The sequence below is a fragment of the Ananas comosus genome, linkage group 4 (assembly GCF_001540865.1).
Source record: "Ananas comosus cultivar F153 linkage group 4, ASM154086v1, whole genome shotgun sequence".
In the NCBI taxonomy this organism is placed as follows: domain Eukaryota; kingdom Viridiplantae; phylum Streptophyta; class Magnoliopsida; order Poales; family Bromeliaceae; genus Ananas; species Ananas comosus.
In genome coordinates, this window is record NC_033624.1 from 12194147 (window position 1) to 12211848 (window position 17702).

Genomic DNA, 17702 nt, shown 5'->3' on the forward strand with positions numbered 1-17702 from the left:
GTTCTAACGGTCCTATCCAATTCCTAGTCCGAGTAGGAGACCACTATGTAACCGTTACACTGAAACGTAATCCTAATCCGACTTGGAGTCGGATTACGCAACGGCGCGAAAAAAACTAGCCGTTGCGCCCTTCGCCATTCTCCCTATAAATAAGATCCCTCACTCCAAATCGCGCACACTCCGCTCCCCATTTCCCTCGAGGACGAAGAGGGGGAAAGGGTTCCCTCATGGGTTCTTCGTCGCCTTCTCCCCCAAAAAGGTTTGCTTCTTCTTCTCCTCCTCCTCCTTTCTTCCTTTTGATTTTTTTAGGTTTTTTTGTTTTCGTATTGTTGGTTTCGCGATCTAATTCATTGTAGGCGCATAGATTTCTTATTTTGATCTGTTTCCCTTTTCTTCGTGGATTTTGGATTAGAGTATGGGATTTTATGCCGGTTTCTTATTTCTATGAGCATGAAAGATTGGATTCTTTCACAAATTCGGTTTCTTGAAACAAATTAGAACTGGCTTTAATTTTTAAACTAGTTTTCCATTATTTTATGTGTATCTTGGGCCAAATCTAGGGTTAAATTTGAAGCAAATTTGTCTATTTTTCAGGCGCAGGATTTATGTGATGGTTATCTATACCGAGTATCCCTTTAAAACTAGTTTTCCATCATTTATGTGAATCTTGTTAAATTTGGTAGCCTAGTTTTAATTCTTCGAATACAATACGTAGAATCACTTAGGAAAGTTGGTTTCTCGATGTTAAATTGTGTACACCATCATCCGAGATATGTGTATCAGGTGTTTGTTCCTTGATATATTTGATGACTTCTCTCATCGTGTTGTGAATCTAATAACAACGCTCTCCAATTTGGGAAATAATTCTTTTTTTTTCCTCTTATTTTTGCGTCGTTATTCTTGCATTCTTCTGTGAGTAAAGGATCTTTTTTATCTGATTGCGAGGTGATGGGTTCATCCAAGATCAATCAACCATTGTTTCGAAAGAGGTATTCCAGAGGCTTCTTGCCAATACCCTTCTCCAAATAATGGATCTTTAATGGGATCCGGCTTCAAAAGTGCTTGTTCCTTCAATCAAACAAATCGGTGAGGCAGATGAGGTACAGGGACTCTTGTTAGTTGTTTAGTCAAAAAATATGTTTAGATTGATGTGACGAATTTGATCAATATTTGAACTTCTTGTGATATATTTGTTTTAAATCCCTTCTCTTCCTTAGTATACAGCTGAGATTTTTTAGAGGACTTGATCAGTATCAATTCAGCATGGTACATTCAATAGGAAATTCTTGTTGGCTTCTTGTAGAACTACTGGATTATTGCACTGATGGGTCTTTTTCTTGTGAATTATTATTACAGAGCTCCACGACCAAGAAAACAAGTGCCAAAACATGTGACCAAGAAAGCAAGTGCCAAAGCGTATGGCCAAGAAAGCAAATGCCGGTCTTTTTCTTCATTTTAACTGCAATATATGATAAGTAATCCATCACTTCTCTTCTATATTTTCTACATTCTCTGGTGTTATTAGTTTCCTTAATTCATCTTTCTCTTTCAGCTTTATACTTGAATTCTCAGGAGGTTCCACGACTCTGGTGTAAAGGTCAGTTATATTTGCAATGATTTATACTGCGCAAAGAGGATAGCAATGGTGGAAAAGTAAGAGTAACATTTCATTCTTAATTATCATAATATTTAACTCGTTGCTAGTTCTCTAACATTCTTCCATCTCGATTTTTCTTTTTCTAAGGAATCACAGGAAACTAATGTCATTTTAAAATTCATAAGGTGTTAAAGGTTCACTTAATGATCTCATTATCTTTCAACTAGCATTTGTCGAACTGGACTCGAAGTTTGATTTTTATTGTATTTTCTATCCTTTGGAGACTACAAGAATTTATATTTTATCTTTTCAACCTTTTTATGTGATCCATGAATTTCATTTTAATTACCTTTCTGCTCCTTTGCAGTTTGTAGTTTCACATATTTTGGTTAAAGAGATGCAGCAATTATGCCGTAAGTTAGCTGTGTTCTAAATGGTCTCAACCATGCAGGGAGGAGCTATAAGGTACTGATATAATGGACTGGTAAGTTACACTATTTATCGACATATGAAGTTCTCTCTAATTAATGACTAATTCCAGTGTTTTGTTTCACTTTTTAGTTGAAAGAATTTTGTCTTCTGAACAGGTATGCATGTTTCCGGTAGTTATAGCTCCTTTTATCTTACAGCCTGCAAGATCTTCCTGTCAGGGTAGGATTAAATATGTCTTCGCATGAGATATACGGCAAATTAGAATTACTTGGAACTTCATCTTTATAAACAATTTCTCATGGCCTACAACTCAAGTCTCAGGTTCCCAGAACGTGGTGGTTCGGTGCTCTTTCTCATCTATTTAAGCTTATCTAATCATATACCGCGAGAGGAGAATACGTGATTTTGATCCATGTTTAACAATGAGGTACTTTTGACTCAGATGTTCATCTAAGAGACGTTAATCTATCGGCCAACTTTTAATTCTAATGTATAAACTTTTACTGTTTTTCCCTTGTAACAGGCATAATTCAAAACAAATCTTCTTGACCAGTTTGAAATGAATTTTGAGACTGTTTTCATTAATTTATGAACTTGTGCACGGCAAGTCTTTTTTTTTTTTTTGAAAAGATTTGATTAACTGTTTCATCTGGGTATAATCCAAAACAAATCTTCTTGTCCAGTAGAAATGGGATTCGAACCTGCTTTTGCAAGAATTCAAAGAAAGAACTTTTACATTTAAGGAGAAATTTGAACTCGTTCAAGCAATATATAATCTCTGGTATGATTCCTCAACTGTATATATTTTCTTTCCGAAACTGTATTATATCACTAATCTGTACTATATTACTAGCTTAAAAAAAAATAGAGCTTCATATGTTGCATTTATTATCTATTTAATTAATTGGTCATTTGTTGGGACAGGTTGGACTCGGCTAGTCCTCTAACATTCCTCCATCCCGATTTTTCTCTCTAAAGGAATCACAGGAAACTAAAACCATTTTAAAATTCATAAGGCGTTAATGGTTCACTGGGTGATCTCATTATCTTTCACCTAGCATTTGTTGAACTAGACTCCGAGGTTGGTTTTTATATTATTTTCTGTCCTTTGGAGACCACAAGAATTTATATTTTATCTTTTCTTCTTTTTTATGTATTCCATGAATTTCATTTTAATTACCTTTCTTCTCCTTTGCAGTTGTAGTTTCACATATTTTGGCCAAAGAGATGCAGCAATTAAGCCGGAAATTAGCTGTGTTCTAAATGGTCTCAACCATGCAGGAAGGGGTTATAAGGTACTAATATAATGAACTTGTAAGTTACACTATTTATCAACATGTGAAGTTCTCTCTAATTAATGTTCTCTCTAATTAATGACTAATTCCAGTGTTTTGTTTCATTCTTGTGAATAGTTGAAAGAACTTTTCTTCTGCACAGGTAAATGTATGTTTTCTATATATATAGCTCCTTTATTTACAGCCTACAAGATCTTTCTGTCAGGGTAGGATAACATATGTCTTAGCATGAGATATACAGCATATTAGAATTACTTGGACCTCTATCTTTATAAACAATTTCTCATGGCCTACAACTCAGAAATTTGATTAGGCGATGCCTGGAATTCGGGTTATTCCGCTTCCCCTAAGACCTTTTTCCTCAAAAGCACTAGGGTCTCCTACCCTCGTTTTAAGAAAATGTAATGCATAATGTATATATTCAGTATAATATGTTACACCTGATATGCAAACTGATCACCTCATTGCAGGATTAAGGAGCATAATGTTAAAATACTTGCTTTCATTTTCTTTCTTTCTTCATGAGCCAAAGTTTAGTTTTCTATTTGTGTGTTTAATAGCATTTCTAATCATTTACTGCACTGTTTCATTAGAAACTTGAGAATAGAAGTTTGAGATTGGCAGATCTGCATGTGTAAGCAGGTGCACATATTTAATGGGCTTTTAACCCTCTTTGCAAGGAGTTAACATAAAGACACTATGGTCTATCGGCTGATTTTACTAGATAGTCTAATAACAATCTGTCTTGGTTTTCTACGATTAATACTTATCATCCATATATCTTATTTGGAGTTAATCTAAATTCATCTTGGGCAAGCGATTTACTTAGTTTTTATTTTAGAGATGTTAACGCGACTTCTGCTAACTTGTGATCTACTAGAGTATCGATTACTAAATTTGTTAACCCATTTTGAACTCTGTTTCATCATCATGCAGTTTCCTGGTACAATCTCTAATTTCTGTTGCTTGCATATTTGATATTTCTTTTGTGAGAAGCTCGTCTTAAAATATGCTTTACTGTGCCATTTTCTGTACATGTTGGCAGAATGATAGGGCAGTTAAATGCTGTCATCAGTCGAGCAATACCCTCAATGGTTCGAAATCGCAATTGCTACTACTATTATTGGAAATCTATATGAATTGTATGTAAAATTTCTATAACATAATGGCATAGCCATGCACGGCAAGGACAACACGCTTTTGGTGATCATTACATTTTTTGACTGTTAGAATAAGAAGAAGATAACTTGTTAGGGAGAAAGTAACCACAAATAAACCCTATATTTGCAGCTGATTAGTGCTATTTAATCCATATTTGTATTTAAACTTCTTCTTCCTTTCATATTTGCAGCTGAGAACTTGCGAAAAGTTGATCAGTGTGTCTCAAGTCAATTTGTAACATTCGATCAAATACAAAATTCCTGTCGGGTATTGCACTTTTTCTTTTTTGAAAGGTTAGGGGAGGGTTCCTCCAACACTATATTGATCGAGTATTACACTAATGGATGTACTTTTCTTCTCTCTTTTGGGCAAGCCCTGATAGTGGCACGGTGGCTGGACGAAGCACCAAAACCTACAACCAAGTGGCAAGTGCTAGTCATTTTTCCAGTTTAAATGGCATTATGGGACAATTAAATGAGATATAACGCTTCGTCTAAAGACTGCTTTCTGTTTAATTGTTATTTGCAATTTCTTTCACTTTAGAATGTTGTTGCGATCAGATTTTCATAACTGAGTCTTATTACTAAGGAGATTATTTTCGCAAGCAGGTTCCCAGACCGTTGGTGGTTTGGTGTTCATCTTCTGTTGGCCACAACAAGGTACCAGTGTGCACCAATCATTTAGTCGTTTTTATTTAAGCTTACCATATACTAAGAGAGGATAATATGTGATTCTGATCCATGTATGAGGTACTTTTGACTCAGATGTTCATCTAAGAGATGTTAATCAACCGGCTAATATATAAACTTTTTACTTTTTTTTTCTCAAAACACAATTAAAAATAAATCTTCTTGTCCAGCTTAGAGGAAGTTTGAGCCTGTTTTTACTAATTTATAAACCTTGTGCACCGCAAGTCTTTAAAAAACTTTTTTTTTTTTTTGAAAGGTTTGATTAACTGTTTTATTTGAAAACGGTGTAATACAAAACAAATCTTCTTTCCAGTTGAAATGGAATTCAAACCTGCTTTTGCAAGCATACGAAGAAAGAACTTTTGCATTTAAGGAGAAAGTTGAACTTGTTCATCTAAAAATTTTATCTCTCGTATGATTCCTTAACTGTATTTTTTTGTTTGTTTTTTTAAGCTAGTAATATAGGAATATAGAGCTTCATATGTTCCAGTTATTGTCTATTTAATTAATTGGTCATTTATTGGAACAGGTTGATTTGGCCGATTTCGCTAGAACATAACGCTTTTAGATTTTGTCATAGAGCTAGTTCTCAAAACTCATGGAGTAACTTAGGGGTGTGAAACTGCTAAACAGAATAACCGGATATATCCGATGGTCTAGGTCCGGTTTAGATTTTCTTTATTATTTTGAGAAAAAAAAACCGGTTTGGTTTGGGTCAATATGAGAGGAACCGCATAATTTTGATTCAGGTTTTGGTTCTGATCATGAGAATCGGCTTAAACCAGACCAACCGGGTAGTGCTTCATATATTTTAAACCGAACCGTTTGTTCTACTTATAGTCCATTACACGTGACACTGAAAAGCGTTATTACGTGATGAAGCGCAGGATAAGCATAAAGGCAACGGACGAGGTCTATATAATGGTTTCGCGGCCTCTCTACGCGCTATTCCAATCGGTAACAATCCTCTTCTTCTTCTCTCCTCCTCCTTTCTCCCGCCTCGTCGACGACTCCGAAACCTACGAAACCGAAGTGCGAACGAAACCCTAAGGTATCAACTTGATTTCTCTTAATCTTCGAAGGATCCTATTTCTTTTCCGTCCTAAAAATTTGATCTCTCTTTTTCTCCCTCCAGTGTGATGAAGGATCGGATCCCTCTTCCACTCCCTCGATCGAATCCTCAATTTGAGCCGACATTGATCTCGATCTCGAACTGTGTTGTCGATTTGATATCAAAGGATCCCTGATCAATTAAAGTCTAAGTACATTTTGATCTAAGGAAACGAGATGATTCTTTGAGGTGAACTATATCGTTCAATGCTTGATCTTGATTCTGCTGCGTTTGATTTTGTTGCTGCTTTTATTCATGATTCATGAACCTGCTGTTTGAAGGAAAAGATTGAGGAATTTGCGGAGTTTTGCACCTGGTGAAGAAGGAATCTGATTTTTTTTTTAAATTTCGAAATAACTTTCTATATTGCGCCTAAGTTTACTTTCTAGTACTATTTCACAGTTCCAGCTGAATTTACTTGCAGGAAGCTGATTGATAAACGAACGAGAAGAAGAAAAGGGTTTAGCTGGTAAATCTGATGCTTCAACCGAAGTTCTAGAAATAGGCGACTCTTTTCATCTGATGTGCTATTGTGTTTGTGAATTTCAGAAAAGCCAATCAAAAAGTTTCTAGTTTCAAATAGTTTAGACAGAGGCACAGAGCTCTTTAGACCAAAATATATATGAATTCTGCGCATGGTTCTATCTTAACATCACTTGTAGGCACACAGGACAAGGGGTTTATGTATTGTCTCCTGAGTGACTAACAATTGGAAATTTGTTAAAGGATTTACCTATATAGGCTATCTAACCTCATCATGAGTCTGAGGCAAAACATCTTGCTTCTACTATTTGATTGGCTTTGTTGTGTTTAATTACTCTGAAGATTATCTGATTTATGTGCTTCTTATGTTGGTGCTAGCATGGTGATAGTGTTATTACAGGGAAATAAAGTATATTCGTATTACAGGGAAATAAAGTATATTCTTCTTCCAGGCATGCAAACTATTGAACTTATGATGCCTATGAGTCTATTGGAACACTGCTTCTCAACATTAGATTTTTGTAGAATACATAAACTTTAATTCAAAACAAGAAATGGAATCAGAATCCATAACTTACAGGAGGCATGCGGATTCTACTCTTTCTTTGCATTTGAAGTTATTGGATCAAAATTGCCAAATGTTACTAAATTATCTGAATATTATTGAATTTTCTCATTCTGCTATTTGCTTTTGAACTCTCCAGGCATCCAAATATGGGACTCAAACTTCAATCGGCCGGTTAGCTGTTTAATTTAGATTTGTATTTCGCTCAAGATCTTAATTTCTTGTTGGATCTCATGCAAAACTGTTGGATTTTCTTTTTTTGTCTTATGAACCATTTTGATGGATTCTTTTCGCTTTTCTGTTTTTCTTTTCTTACTTTAGTTTACAGCTGGGAACTCTGCAAAAAGTTGATGGGTCTCAATTTGGTGTGATATATTCGTTTAAATATGAATTTCTTGTTTGGTTTCATAAATAATATTTTATTGTTGCAATGATGGGTCTTCTTTTGGTTGCACCATTACATTGAAAAAAATGTAATTGAATGAAGTGGTAGCATGCTAGCATTTTCTCAAAAAGAAAAAAGAAAAAGAAAAAGAAAAAGAAAAAGTAATTGGAAAATGTTAAGTGTCAAAACCCTGTAGCTAGATAGCAAGAACTGGTCCTTCTGCCAATTTTTACATTATGTGAGGGGTGTAGCGAACAATGTGATGGGAATGGAGTCAGCAATGTCTAATACATAACAGGGCAAGGTACTTGAAGATACAATTAGATTTTCTTTTTCTTTGCTTTCGCTAGAACAAATTATGTTGATAGATTTTCCATGTATTCTTCTTGCATATCATTGCTTCTGCCTTATCTTATATTTTTTCTGGTAAGATGGGATACATTTCTGTCGTTCAAGCTTTTATTAGGTGATAATGTAGTTCTTTCTTAGTCAATCAACTCAAACAATCAGTAGAGCAAGCCGTATGAATCTTAAACGTGATGGGCATAATAATGTAACAGAAATAAATGCTCTCGAAACTAGGTAGCATTCATCTGAATTTCATCATTTTGTCTTTTATTTAGTTTATTTCTCCAATTTAGATATTGAAAATACTGTTTTAGTTGAAACTTGTTAAAATAGACTCTGCACAAGAGAAGTCTGTTTTGTTTATCTCTTTGTTAAATAGGCCCCTAGATTCTGTATAATATCCAAATTCTCTCTTCTTTTTTCTTTCGAAACTTTGTACTTGGATACTGCTTGGTATTATTTTTGTTGGATTGATATCCATGCGGCTGTTTCGAATATATCATGGTCTAGTCATAGAGATCCAAGCCAAATTTTTACTTGACTCCTTATTTAATTTGATTTTGTTGAGTTAAAGAAATGAATGACTCAAACAATCTGAATTATATAATCGTCACAAAAGGCGACTAAGCTTCATGTATTCGAGAATGTCGGCGCTCATCTTCAATTGGTTGCAACAACCTATTATGCAGAAATATGCTTTACTTCTTTCTCTCTTGCTCTGGTTCTTTATTCGTCCATATAAGCTGATCTATACTTGCCTCTCAGCCTGCCTGCAATCCTTCTTGGCCGGTGAAACTGTTGGACGAACAGGACTCATCTTTCATGCGGGCTCTCTTTCACTGGGAAAGCAATCTACGGAAGTCTTCTCACTTGGAAAGCAGCTCATGATCATTTGATGAAAATAGACAGATTCATAAAAATAAGTACAAAGGCTATTCAGTGAGTTTAGATGGAAGCCAGCAAATAGCTGCCAAGGGAATAAAGAACCAGAGCAAGAGAGTCAAGATATCTGATAGCAGTAGAGAAGAACATTGCTCTGATTTAACAATGAGGTATGTTTTGAGTAAGATATTTTATTCTCATCTGTAGAGCTTTCAATAAAAACTGCTTTTTTTTGCAGGCATAATTCAAAGCAAATCTCCTTGTCCAGAGACGAGAGCTTGGTTTTGCTAATTTACAAACTTTGTGCACCATAACTTACATGCAAAGGGGTAGTCTAATTTGTTCATGTAAGGATTTTGCAAGATACAGACATCTCTAGTATGATTCCTGAACTCTAATATTTTTATCTGAAAAAAACTAATTTTTATCTATCCTCACATGTCTATTGTTGGAGTATCATGGAATTTTGTACCTAAATTAATTGGGACAATTTCGTAAGTTTGTATGGGAATTGTCGAGTTTTTATTTGCATGGCATTATACATGGATGATCTTATAAATGATAATTACCTTCGTCTAATGCAAATTATAGCGTCTAATTTAATTAAATTGAAAAATCAATTAGAATGAGGATTCAAAGTGTTACAAAAAAGATACATGCATCTCGAACCTTTGCATTAAAAGATAGCTATGGAGAAAGGAGCACAGGTTCTAGAGGGAGATAAATCTCCTTTTCGGACCTAATATTCATTCACAAAATTTGGGTAGTGTAATATATGACCAGTCACATTTTCAGATGACAACATGGTAATTGCAGCAGCAAGATCTTCCACGTTGACCTCTTGTTTTCAGGTGTCACTAAGTTTTGATTTCGGCTGCATAATGGTAGATGCCTCTTTAATTGCTTGGAGGTTCCTTCCAACGATCAGCTTTATTGCCTCTTTCTTTCTTTTCTTTCCCTTATAGTTTTTGTCATTATGTGAAAGCATCAACCTACTACGAATACGACGTTAAAATAGTTTGATTAAAAATTTACATGGACCCTCTCAACTATAGGCCATTTTGAAATTGAACCCTCAATTATTTTTCTTTTGAATTTGGCTTCCTCGACTTTTGATTATTTTGATTCATGCTATTTTCACTTGGAGAATTTGGGGCTGTCAAACAGCTTTAATTTTTAATGATTCTCCTCTTCTAATGTATGAAAATAATTAAAAAAATAAAATAAAATAAAATTTGAGGGAATATCAATCGGAAGAAAAACAACTGAGGGGTCTATTTCAAAATAACCTATAGTTTGAGCGGGGATCCCTTTAACTTTTTTCCCAAAAGGTTTTCTGCTTTTAACAATCCATGTTTACTTCATCTTTTATTCCAGCACTCATATGGCTGAGCTTTGCTTTAAATATTTTGATATTTGAAACAACTTGGCTAATTGGTATCTCAGGCTTCCTACTTACTGCTAAATTTGCTTCAGTATCCAGCATCATATATTTTACTCGATGACGATGAAATAGTTTGTTGTAATATATGTTGATTTTGTGATCCTCTATTACTTTAATGTAGTGCGTGTATAACACAAAGGTTGTCTGATTTAAACTTCTTCGCTTTCAGTCATTTCATGTTATTTCTTTCTTAACTTGCAAGTGTGCATAAGAACTTACAGCTACTTGCTGGATACATGCCTGAATTTTGTGAGAAAATCATTGTAAGCTATGTAGGGAATTTGACTAGGTTTACAGAGGATTTTATCCATCCCTATGTTAGGAATGTGACTAGGTTTACGGAGTACTTTATCCCTACCTATGTGAATTTCAGATCTGGTGATTTTTTTTTCTCTTTTTTTTTTTTGTATCTCTCTCTCAACTTTATTTAATAATTTGTTTTTTTGTAGACTTTTGTATTTTTGACTGCCATGTAAGGTACCCCAGGGATGGTTCTTAAAGAGAGAGAGTGAGAGAAACAAAAGGGGAAATTTCTTTGATTTGTTACATGATAGCAGCATCTGAGTGATTGGTAAGTATCTTCTATATGATATAGGAGCAAATTTCTGTTGCAGCTGCTTTATCGGAAGTGCACTGCTTCAATAATGTCGGATATAACAAAGTATGCCTCTATAACATTTCCTCTGCATATATTCCCTTACAAACCGAATTCATTAAATTAATTATCATGCTACGTAACTGCCACACATATTCTTGCTATATCAGCAAGGCAAATTTTTCAGTATCTGGGTTATAGTTGAAAAAGATGCTTGGATTGTACGAGCAAGTTATAGCCTTTTGTTTAGAAGCCCCCACATAAACTGTTAACGAGTATGTAGTTTGAGTTCAGTTTTGTAATGAATATTTAGCGACAGAGTATTTGTTTCTTGCTAACTTTTTTTTTTTTTTTAACCATACTCCAGGCTGAGACAAATTGTGGAGTCCAAGGGAAAGTTTAAACTTGAGAGGATAATACCTTTGGAGCAGTCATAAAACGGTTCAACAATTATTTACTCGTCAAGAATGACGAATAGTTCCGAGTAGAGCCTCGACTACGACTACCCAATATTTCTTGCTTTTGCAAATGAAGAGCACCACTCTACCTTGATGTTAGTGGCATAATGTAACTTTCTAAGTTGGTAATCATGTTAGTGGCATAATACCTTTGGAGAATTGATGCTTTTATAAAAACGAAGAATCTGACATTCATTAAATGAATAGAGGTACACAATGCAAATCCATGACCTTGCGCCTCATTTCTTGTTTAATTTTCCAGAGAAATTCCTGTTTTTTTACTTGAAACGGGCATAATTCAAAACAAATCTTCTTGTCCAGTTTGAAATGAAGTTTGAGCCTGTTTTTACTAATTTATGAAATTTGTGCACAATAAGTCTTTAAAAAACTTTTTTTTTTGAAAGGTTTCATTAGCTGTTTTATCTGAAAGTGGCATAATCCAAAACAAATCTTCTTGTCCAGTTGAAATGGAATTCGAACCTGTTTTTGCAAGCATTCAAAGAAAGAACTTTTGCATTCAAGGAGAAAGTTGAACTTGTTCATGCAAAGATCTCTCGTATGATTCCTTAACTGTGTATATTTTTCTTCTTAAACTGTATTATGTCACTAAGCTGTAATGTTATTAGCTTAAAAAAACCAAAAAAAATAGAGCTTCACATGTTGCATTTATTATCTCTTTACATAATTGGTCATTTGATGATAACAGGTCGGACTCCGATTGCGCTAGAACATAACAGAAGGCTTTTAGATTTGGTCATAGAACCAGCTCTCAAACTCATGGAGTAAGTTCGGGGTGTGAAACTGCTAAACAGAGTAACCAAATCGAACCAATGGTTGAGGTCTGGTTTAGATTTTTGTTTTCATTTTGAGAAAAAAAAACTGGTTGGGTTTTGGGTCAATATGGTAGGATTAGGAACCACGTTATTTTGATTCAGCTTTTGGTTCTGATCTTGATTCTCCTGTGTTTGATTTTGTTACTGCTTTTGTTCATGATTCATGAACTTTCTGTTTGAAGGAAAAAATTGAGGAATTTGCAGAGTTTTTGCATCTGGAGAAGAAGGATTTAGGTGCTCTTATTCCTACTGGCATATTTGATCCGATTTTTTATTTTTTAAAATTTTGAAACAACTTTCTACATTGCTCCTAATTTTACTTTATAGTACTTTTTTACAGTTCTAGCTGTATTTACCTGCAGGTAGCTGATTTGTAAATGAATGAGAAGAAAAGGGTTTAGGTAATAAATCTGATGCTTCAACCGAAGTACTAGAACTAGGTGACTCATTTCATCTGATGTGCTATTTGTGTTTGTGAATTTCAGTAAAGCCAATAAAATAGTATCCAGTTTCAAATAGTTTAGAGAGAGCTCTCTAGTCCAAAATCTATATGAATTCTGTGCATGATTCTATCTTAACATCACTTGTAGCCACGCAGAACAAGGGGAAATTTTTATATTGTCTCCTTAGTGACCAACAATTGGAAATTTGTTCAAGGATTTACCTGTATGGGTTCTCTTAACCTCATCATGAGTCTGAGGCAAAACATTTTGCTTCAACTATTTGATTGGCTTTGTTGTGTTTAATTACTCTGAAGATTATCTGATTTTTGTGCTTCTTATGCTAGTGCTAGCGTGATGATAGTGTTATTACAGGGAATAAAATATATTCTCCTTCCAGGTGTGCTATTGAGTTTATGGTGCCTCATGAGTCTATTGGAATGCTGCTTTATCAGATTTTAGTGGAATATTCTTCTTCCAGGTGTGCAAATAAAGTAAATTCTTCTTCCAGCTGTGCAAATTGTTGAGTTTATGATGCCTCATGAGTCTATTGAAATGTTCTCAACATTCTCAGATTTTAGTAGAATACATAAACTTTAATTCAAAAAAAAAGGAGTATGGAATCGGAATCCGTAACTTAAAGGAAGCATGTGCTGCAAAGAAGTTATTGGATCAAAATTGCCAAATTTTACTATATTATCTGAATATTATCGAATTTTTGCATTCTGCTGTTGGTTTTTGAACTCTTCGGGCATCCAATTATATGGGACTCATACTTCAATCGGTTGGCAAGCTGTTTAATCTAGATTTCTATTTCGCTTTTGATGTGATGGATTTGTTCAAAATCCGAATTTCTTGTTGGATTTTTGTCTTATGAATTGTTTTGATGGATTCTTTTCACTTTTCTGCTTTTCTTTTCTTAGTTTAGTTTATAGCTCGGAATTCTTTGAAAAGTTGATGTGTCTAATTTAATATGATACACTCGTCAAATATGAACTTCTTATTTGGTTCCATAGGAATATTTTTTTGTTGCAATGATAGGTCTTCTATTTTACTGCAGAGTATTGTTGGATTTTTGTCTTATGAATTGTTTTGATGGATTCTTTTCACTTTTCTGCTTTTCTTTTCTTAGTTTTGTAACTTTTGTTTATAGCTCGGAATTCTGCGAAAAGTTGATGCGTCTAATTTGATATGATACACTCGTCAAATATTTGGAAAATATGAAGTGCCAAAACCTTGTAGCGAGATAGCAAAAACTGGTCCTTTCGCCAATTTAAACTACATTATTATGTGTGAGGCATAGTGAACAATGAGATTGGAAACGAGTCGGCAATGTCTAATACATAACAGGGCAAGGTAGTTGAAGATACAATTAGGTTTTCTCTTTCTTTGCTTTCTCTAGAACAAATTATCTTGATAGATTTTCCATGTATTCTTCTTGCTATCATTGCTACTGCCTTATCTTATGTGTTTTCTGGCAAGGTGGGATACATTTCTTTCCTTAAAGTTTTTATTAGGTGATAATGTAGTTCTTTTATAGTTGATCAACTCACACAATCAGTAGAGCAAGCCATATGAATCTTAAATGAGATGAGTATAATAATGTAAGAGAAATAATGCTCTAGAAACTAGTATGCATTCATCTGAATTACATCATTTTGTCTTTTGTTTAGTTTATTCTCGAATTTAGGTGCTTGAAAAAAAATACTGTTTTGGTTGAAAATTGTTAAAATAGACTCTGCACAAGAGAAGTTTAACTGTAAGTCGGAGTTTTCCCACAGTTTTGTTTATCTCTTTGTTAAATTAGGCCCCTAGATTTTGTACAATATTCCAAATCTTTTAAACTAACAATTTTTGTTGGAGAGAATCCATGTGGCTGTTTCAAATATATCATGGTCTAGTTATAGAGATCGAAGAAAAAAATTTACTTGACTCCTAAATTTAATTTGATCTTGTTAAGTTAAATAAATGAATAACTGAAACGATCTGAATTATATAATTGTCATAGATGGCAGCTAAGCTTCATGTATTCTAGAATGTGGGCACTCGTCTTCAATTGGCTGCAGCAAGTTATTATGCAGCAATGTGCTTTAGTTTTTTCTCTCTTGTTCTTGGTCTTTCTTCGTCCATATAAGCTGATCAGTTATCATATACCAGGAGAGAAGAACGTCGCTCTGATTTAACAATGAGGTATGTTTTGAGTCGGATATTTTATTATCTTCTGTAGAGCCTTCAATAAATCTGCTTTTTTTGCAGGCATAATTCAAAGCAAATCTCCTTGTCCAGAGACAGGCGAGCTTGGTTTTGCTAATTCACAAACTTTGTGCAACATAACTTGACATGCAAAGAGGTAGTCTAATTTGTTCATGCAAGGATTTTGCAAGATACAACCATCTCTGGTATGATTCCTAAACTGTAATATTTTTATCTGAAAAAGCTAATTTTATATGTTGCTTTTATTGTTTCTTTATTAATTTGTTATGGTTATTTGTAGAACAGGTTGGACCCTGAAAATTCAAAAGGTGTACCTAGTCAGAAGGTAAAGTGTATTGGGAATCCCTTCGACAATTCGCTGGCTTAAATTGGCCACCTCCACTTATTTTTATTTTTTTTTCATTGCACCTCCTTAACTTCAATTTTTTGAAATTACATGATTTTATTTAATTAAAATTATGAATTTTATCAAATTAATTATTTATTTCATCAAATTTAATGGTTTGATTAATTTTTAGCGAATGAAGTAAATATTTAACGTTTAATATTTTAACGGAATTATTAAATTTTTAAAAAGTAAACTATCTAGAATAACTTGAATAAAAAAATTATAAGTTGTGGAGGTGTTTATTTGTTATGGCCCATTGTTCTTTTTTGGTGCGGTTCGACTCATTAATTTCGAACGTTAAGCTATATAGTACCGTCTTTGCTTTTAAGCTATTGCCACTTTATCCATTCCCATCAGTTCTCTTCTAGATCTTATTATAAAATGCAATAAAAATTTTCGTTGATGTCTGGAAATACTAAAATTGCCCTTCTTCGAAAGGTAAAGGAATGGGATAAAACCAGGGAGTTTCTGTATTAGTATTTCATTCAAAATTTCATTTTATGTTCCAAAAGATCGCTGATAAGGAACTAACATGAGGAGGTAAAGTAATAACGATTTAAAACAATCAAAGGGTAATGTTTAGGTTTTTAAAGTTCAGCATGGCGAAGAAATAACAACTATTTAGTCAGAAGAGTCTTCTGCATTTTAATTCTCCTTTTTTCTAAAAAGAAATTAATTAGCTGTATGTATTAGACGAGAATTAAAGTCTGTCTTTTTGTTTTTATTTGAGACTGAAATTTCATCCTCTTTTGAGTGCTGTTGCCTGGAGATTTCTTAACTGCACCATATCACGTGGAGATCATTTTTGGCATGAGAAGATACAAAGAGGAAACCTCGCATTTACGACTACGTAGGCACTCATTTTCACTTGGCCACAGCAAGGTATAATGCAGCAAACACTCCTTTTTGCCCTTGGTCCTTAGTCACCTATTTAAACTGATCTATTATGATATGCCGGGAGAGATCTGATTATGTTTAAAAATGATGTGTGTTTTGAAATTTGAATCATATGTTCGTCAACAGTCAGCTAACTGTTTACTCTAATCAAAAAATCTTTTCAATAAATTGCATTTTTTGTAAGCATACTTCAAATAGATCTCCTTGTCCAACTTGAAGTAGAATTCGGACCTAATTTTTCCTAATTTAAAAACTTTGTGTACCCTAATTACGAGAAACCAAAGAACACACTTACATGCAAAGAGATAGTGGAACTTGATCATGCAAGGATCTTGCAATACAATAGAAAACCCAAGGATCCCTGGAAACTAGACCCTACGGTACTAACTTCGAAATGCTCCTAATCTTCAACTAAACTAGGATCCAAATAAATCCCTTTCCATTGTATAGAATTTTGATCTCTCTAATTCTCTCCCTCCAATGTGATGAAGGATCAGATACCTCTTCGCATTCCCTCCATTGAATCCCTCGATTTGAGCAAGACTGATCTGCATCTTGACCTCTAGTAGCACAAACCGCTGATCTATTAAAAATCGAGTACGTTTGTGATCTAAAGAAAAGCTGATCGCTCATGATGTCTTTGACTGCGAGTCACTATATATATATTGCAATGCGTTTTCGGATCCTGGTGATTCTGCTGTGGTCTGATTTTGTTCCTGCTTTGTTCATGTTTCACATGAACTTTTATGTTTGAGATGAAAGATAGTTCGAGGAATTTGCCGAGTTTGCATCTGTGAGAAGAAGGATTTAGGTTGCTCTCTTATTCCAACTAACTAACTATTTTTTTTTAAAAAAATAAACAATTTCATATAATGCTGTAATTTTTTCTTTCTTAGTACTTCTTACAGTTCTTAGCCTGAATTACTGCAGAGGTAGGCTAAATTTGGATAAATGAACGAGTAAGAGAAAGGGTGTTTTAGCAATCGCAAAACTAGGTTGATACTTTTCATCTGATTGTTGTCTATTTGGTGTTGTTGATTTCAGGAAAGTGCCAATTAAAAATCCCGAGGAAATAGGTAGAGAGGCTTCATTCTAGTCCGAATCTATATGTAATTCTGGTGAAAATTTATTCTTATGCTTAACTCCTTGTAGCCAGCAGAGACAAGGAGCGGATTGTATGGATTTCGCCGGTTAGGGTGACCAACAATCTGGAAATTCTTGTTTTTAATGGACTTTACCATTATTGGGACTCTATAATCTGATGCTGGTAGAAAATTTACTAGTTACTTTGTTGTGTTTAATTACTCTGAAGATTATCTGATTTATGTGGCTTTTATGCTCGGTGTAGCGTTGATGATACGTAGTATTACAGGGGAAAGTAACATAGTGAGTTCTCCGTGCAGGTGACAAATGTATTGGAGTTTGATGGTGCTGTGCAGGTCTATTGATGCTGCTTTCAACTGTCTCAGATGTTTAGTGAATATG

The 17702-nt window shown here is 34.3% G+C and overlaps 1 long non-coding RNA gene across 50 annotated transcripts; it reads left to right on the forward strand.

Annotated features, from left to right (window-relative positions):
* On the forward strand, nt 5093-16570 carry LOC109709300. 50 transcript variants are annotated; one of them, XR_002216047.1, is made up of 18 exons: nt 5093-5144; nt 5704-6225; nt 6310-6474; nt 6710-6754; nt 7473-7507; nt 8832-9118; nt 9187-9295; nt 11007-11053; nt 11158-11262; nt 11355-11540; nt 11908-12001; nt 12152-12227; nt 12461-12512; nt 12641-12718; nt 13119-13199; nt 14876-14908; nt 15005-15117; nt 15218-16570. It is a non-coding gene; the product is annotated as an uncharacterized LOC109709300 (long non-coding RNA). The 50 variants fall into 50 exon arrangements; XR_002216037.1 differs by adding an exon at nt 7655-7698 and having other exon boundaries at nt 9187-11262; XR_002216046.1 differs by having other exon boundaries at nt 9187-11262; nt 15213-15257; nt 16051-16570.